Source organism: Petaurus breviceps, unplaced genomic scaffold (genome assembly GCF_028583685.1).
Source record: "Petaurus breviceps papuanus isolate PSGF00001 unplaced genomic scaffold, PetGlider_PUasm1.0 139, whole genome shotgun sequence".
Lineage (NCBI taxonomy): Eukaryota > Metazoa > Chordata > Mammalia > Diprotodontia > Petauridae > Petaurus > Petaurus breviceps.
In genome coordinates, this window is record NW_027185697.1 from 22,972,999 (window position 1) to 22,979,295 (window position 6,297).

The 6,297-nt window shown below is 40.1% G+C and overlaps 1 pseudogene; it reads left to right on the plus strand.

Moving 5' to 3' along the window:
* Nucleotides 1–1,125: 1,125 nt before the first annotated feature.
* LOC138145894 (serine/threonine-protein phosphatase PP1-alpha catalytic subunit-like) lies at nt 1,126–3,966 on the plus strand (annotated as a pseudogene).
* Nucleotides 3,967–6,297: the final 2,331 nt, after the last annotated feature.

The window sequence follows — 6,297 nt, forward strand, 5'->3', positions numbered from 1 at the left end:
CTCAGGATTTATTTCAACGTATTGCTTTCTGTCTAGAAAACAAACAAATCATGTGTGAGAGACAAAGTCTACATAGAAATATATTGAGGTCTTCCTGTTATAAAAACACTTATTTTTAATCATTCATCATTACTAAAATCAGGTGTATGTGTGTGTTTGTGTGTATGTATGTGTATGTGTGCACACACATGAGTGTGGTGTGTGTATTTTTGTTTCCCTGAGTACACAAATGTTTGGGAAAACAGGGATGAAAGTCAAACATACTTACATTTCCTTTCCCTTTATTCATGAGGCCTCTGGAAACTAATGAGATTTATTCTGAGAATGGCTTTCTAATTGTGCTTTAACTGCATGGTGACATTTCATAATGTCAGAAGGATTTTGCTTTAGGCAGAGTGATTTTGGTCCCTGCAGAAAATTAATTACCATTTCTGAATAACCACATTTTTATTTTATTTTATTTTTTCAATGAGCAAAGCAAAATTCTCAAGGTTAACCTGCCTTCCAAATAGTGGGGAGATCTTGGGGATAAAGGGGCAAAAATGCACATCTGATTTAGGGCTAGTCTTATGGTCAGTTTTGCCCACATAAAAAACATGCCATGGACATCACCTTTTCACGGGTATCAGAAAAAACTAGTGTGTCCTCAGAAATCCCATGGACTTTCAGAACAGATTTCCATTGACCAAATGAGTCACTCATTTTGGAGGAAAGCCAGGGGCTCATTTCTTTTCATAGGATCATAGATTTAGAAAGAGACGAGACACCAGATGCCACGAAATCTGACCCCCTCATTTTATTGAGTCTTGGAGAGAAGTCTATCTGAGGGTCACAAAAAGATAGACCCTTAGTCTATCTAAGGGTCACAAATTCAAACCCTGTTCCTCTGAATTTAATGCCAGTGCCCTCTTCATAGTATATTAGTAAGTTTACATTAGTGTCACTTGTCTGTTATTATTTTTTTTGGTGTTGTTTGCTTGTTTTGTTTTGTTTTGTTTTTTACCTTTAATACTTATATGCCCTAAAATCCACTGTCAGCTCTCCCCTTCACAACCATGAAAGTTAGACTTGGAGAGTCAGCCCAGTATGGTAGGTCAGCTCACAGTCAATATTAGCTGAGTAACGATGGGAACGTCACTTAACCTCTCAGAATCACAAGGCCAATTGCAGGTAACAGATCTACAACATAGGAGAGAGTTTCCACATCAGAATTCTCCCACATTTACAAAGTCATATGTAACAAAGATAAGACAAAACAAAACCCTAAAATTTCAAAAGTGTTTTTTTTTTTCCAAGAAGAAATTAACCTTTGTTTTAGATTGTCATTGTATTTGCAGCAACTTAGATGAATTGGGATCAGAAACACATAGATTTTCTTCATTATCAAGATGGAAACTTCATGGGAACCAGAAATGGTATTAAAGACATACTTACAAAAACTGAACCATGGAGATGAATCTCTCATTGAGTATTAATCGGAGCAAGCTATCAGATAGGGATTTTTTTTTCTTTTTCTCCTTGAATCCTATCGCTATTTGCAAACATATTCCCTCAACTATCTCAGTGTAGGGGATTGTTTTCATTTTTGTCTCTTAATTTTGAGGTCAATTTATTTTATGACCTCATTGCCAAAAGGTCATGTGGTATGTAACACATACTCTGGAGAATGTTTTTCCCCAAATCTCACACAAACAGGTCATTTGGGTCCCAAGAAGGTGCCCCTCAGGATTACAGGGGTAACACAGATAGTTTGAAGTTTGTAGTACTGTTGATCATAAGTCCCCATTAAGGATGCCCCTGATTAATTATAAGCTAGCGTTAAATAGTTTTTAGAAAAGGATGTTTAAATGCAATGGTTTTAGTAACATTTCCCCAAACCAGGGGAACACTCTTCCCTTGAATACAGATCACCTACTTAATATGGGTTCAAATTCAGAAAGCATCTCTGTATAAAGGAAAATTATTGGAAGTACTTCTCTTCCTTCATGGAATCCTCATTAAGCTACCCTTAGGTGTACCTCTCTGCTGAATTCTGTGGGTCTGAAATTCTTTGTTAGATTTGTTCTCAGTGATTCTCTCTCGGATCCCAATGCAGATGAAGTTATCCAAAGTGTTTCTGGGGAGATAATGGGAACTCCAGATCTTCTGACCATTCATAGTTCCCAAGGTTGTCATCCTGTCAATGTAGAGAAAAAGGAAAAGAAAATAACCCACAGCCACATCGAAATCCCCAAGAACAATTCCTTCTCAAGGGTCATCTCCCACATGACTGCATTACTACTTTATAAAATTTTGTGAAATGCTTAGTTCTGAATTCATTTATTAGACTACACATAGGCCCAGACATATGTCTGATGTGTTTAGTCAATTAGGAACTCTTTCCTAGGTGACATCACTTATATTTATCCAATAATCAAAACATGTTATTCCTCTCAAATTGATTAAAGACTTGTTCATACCTTGTTTACATATTTGATTGATTGATTCAATCAATGCTGGGCCTTCTGTGATTACATTAATTTTGGTGGAGAATTGAAACTCCAGCCCTTCCCATTAGATCCCATGTCACTACTTGAAGAAGGATGAAGGGCAGAGATCTCTCTGCATGATATAATGGAATGGAAATTGAAGAGATTGCTTGAAAGAATCATGGAGTCATAGGATTAAGAGATGGAAGGGACCTTCTCTGACCATCTAGTCCTACTTCATATTAACAGCAGCAAAAACTCAGACCAAGAGCGGTTAAGTGTTTTGTTCAATATCCATCCTTCACATAATTGCCAAATTGATGTTTCTAATGCATGGGTCTGATCAAGTCATTCCACTCCTCGATAAACTCAAATCGCTCCCTCTTACCACTCAAATAAACTACACACTCCTCTTTAGCACTTAAAGCTCTTGGTGGAGGGGCAATGGCAGAGCTTGGTGGGCTCTGAGACTGGTGTCCAGTGCAGGTCTCCTAGCTTAGCAAGAACAGGAAGCTGCTTGAGAATGGGAGAAATGGCCTATGCCTCACATCCCAGAAGATCTTCTTGGGCCAGACCATCCTCCTGAAGCTTGAGATGCTGCTTAAGATCTGCAGTGACATCCATAGCTAGTACTATGACCTGCTTATATTGTTTGAGTATAGAGGCTTTCTGCCTGAGAGCACCTACCTCTTCCTGGGGGACTATGTGGCCCATGGCAAACAGTCCTTGGGAACTATTTGTCTGTTGCTGGCCTACAAGGTCAAGTTTTCAGAGCACTTCCTCCTCCTCCATGACACCCATGAGTGTGCCGGCATCAACTGCTTCTATAACAAATACAAGAGACACTACAACAGAAAGTTCTGGAAAAACTTCATGAACTGCTTCAGCTACCTGCCCACCACAGTCATCATATGTGAGAAGATTTTCTGCTGTCATGGAGGACTGTCCCCAGATCTGCGGTTCATGGAGCAGATCGATGGCATCATGAGACCCACAGGTGTGCCAGCCCAAGAGCTGCTATGTGACCTCCTGCACTCAGATCATGACCAAGATGTGCAAGGCTGTGGGGACATGACCTCAGCATGCCTTTTACTTCTAGAGCCAGAGTGGAGGCCAAGTTTCTGCATAAGTATGACCTGGACTTCATCTGTCAATAGCACCAGCTAGTAGAAGATGGCTATGAGTCATTTTCCAAGTGGCAGAGGGTGACCCTGTTCTCTGTCCCCATCTACTGTTGCAAGTCTGACAACGTAGACACTGTGATGAGTGTGGAAAAAAATCCTCATGTGCTCTTTCCAGATGGGTGACCCAGGGCTGAAGGGAAGGGAATTTTCAGGGACAAGGCTGCCCAGGGTGGCCACCTTTGACCAGCCCCATCCTCTGTGCAGATCCTCATTGGCATCTACAGATGCAGACAAGAGCAAAGACAAATATGGCCTGAATCCTGGTGGCCACCCCAACCCCCCAACCCCCTAACTCCGGGAAAGCCAAGAAATAGTTCTCCCCAGGCTTCCCCAGGGATAACTGATTGTGTGGAAATCCTGGCTCTTCTTAGGGTCTCAGACACCCAGGAGGATGTCTAAACCTTGGTGTAATTTTCTTTCATGAAACAAAATCAAATGGTGTCTAATCCTTTATAGGCTTGGCCTATTCTTCCTGCCTCACTCTCCCATGCCTCTACATTCTGAGGTGGATTCTGGCTGGGGAGTGGTGAGAGGGGAAGGAATAGGGAGGTCCCCTGAGAGCAGTTAAGAAAGCTGGAGTCCTGCTTGGCCTTGGCTGCCCTGTGTCTCAGGCATGAGGCTTCGGGGAACTCCAAGCTCTGTGCCCTAATCTGGTCTTTTTTGAATCAATACTAAATTGAAAAAAAAAAGCTGTTTGTCATCTTACTCTGAGTTGTTTTGCCAAGCTGCTCACACATCACTCTCCTTCATATCCTCTATCTTACTGTGTAGCTGAACTGCTTGCCATCCCATGTACAAGGCATGCCAACTTCCATCTTGTGAGTTTCTATAGTGTGGTTGTCACTTCTCACCTTCACTTCAAAGAATCCCTAACTTCCTTCAAATTTGACTTCAGTGTTGCCAGCTACTGAGATGTCCTGATTAGGCCAGTTGCCCCTGTAAAGATTACTTTGTATCTGCTAAGTACATATTTTGTATTCACTTTTCTGCATTTATTTTAACCCCCATTAGAATCTAAATTCTTTGAGAACAAAGACTTAAATTTTTGTTTTTGTATATTTAGCACCTGGCCTATGTGTGTTATTTAATGCATGCAGGTTGAATAAATGAATCAAAAAAGGGGTGTATGGCATTGAAATCTAATTGTCTGAAAAAGATCTGGGGGTTTCAGTGGACCACAAGCTCATCAAAATTATGATGTGGCATTCAAAATCATGACTGCAATCTGAACTACAAGCAAAGGGATATGGGCATAGGAACTGAATCTAAAATTTCACTGACATAGAGAACTTTCTGGTGAGGAAACATGTTCCATGAAGGCAAAGTTAGCACCTTATCTGCAAATTAGAGTCTTAGAGAGTTGCTCTGTGAAAGGACTTGATCACAGTCATGGAGGCAGAATATATTCAAGGCAAGACCTGAACCTAGGTCTTTTTGAAGTCTAAGCTGGCCATCTAATAAAAAGTTGGTCGCTCAGGTGGTGCAGTAGACAGAACATTGGATTTAGAAGTAGGAAGTCTCAAATATTTGACAACTGTTTTATCTTAAGCATGTTTTACCTTGTTTTATCTTGAGATCAGGAAAACCAGAGTTTCAAGTTTACTTTAGCCACCAGCTTTGTTACTCTAGGCACACTCAACTTATCAATAAAAGAGGGATAATAATAGCACCTATTTTCCAGAGTAGTTGTAAGGATGAAAATGAGATGATAATATATGTAAAGTGCTTTTCAGACCTTAAAATGCTTTATAAATATTGGCCATTGTTATCACAAGAAAAGTATGTCAGTATCTACAAATGCAATTAACAGCATAAGAATATTACATAATGACTGGGGGCGGGGGGATCACATCTGGATAGCAGATTGAGGGAGCTTTCCTGAAGTAGTCAGAATTTGAGCTGGGTCTCAAAGTGCTGGTGGAATGTTGATAGGCAGGTGTTTGAGACAGAGGCAAGGGCCTGAACCAATTTGAGTTGGGAACAAAATGTTGGTCCTGGAAATCTGAACTCATTCAAAGCATGGCCATTGTCTCATCTTCTCACAGATCATGGATGTTATTTTCTATTTAAACTTAACCATTTTACTCTTTCTGCTTTTAAGTTATCCCTGCTGCTCTCTACATCATTCAGTTTGATAATCACATCAAATCACATTTTAAAATACACCTCAGATCTCAGTTTGCAAGCTTCTTGGTCATGTTGGGAAGTGCCCTGCTATATACCTTCTTATCAGTCCTTAGGGTGTACATCTGAAATCATCAGTATTCAAGAGATTGTGATGTGATACTTAGAGTTGTGGACAGTCAGAAAGAACTAGGTTTGAATCCCTCTTCTGTGTAACAATGGGAAAATCACATAACTCCTTAGAACTTTCGCAATGATAGCAGGAGTTCCTCCCTTATAGGCTTGCTATAAGGATGAAATGAGATGGTATGCAAAGTACTTGAAAGATTTAAAAGAATTCCAGAAATACCAATTGTTATTTCTTTTAGTCATCCCGGAATCCAGATCTCCTTGGATCACATCTTTTCCTCTGATTCTTTGCTTCTTCTATTTGTCCTTTCTTTTCCAAAATCATAGTTTTTACCTTTAAAAAGGGAACATAACCTCTGATGGAAAGAAGTTCTCAAGTTTCATAGGAAAAT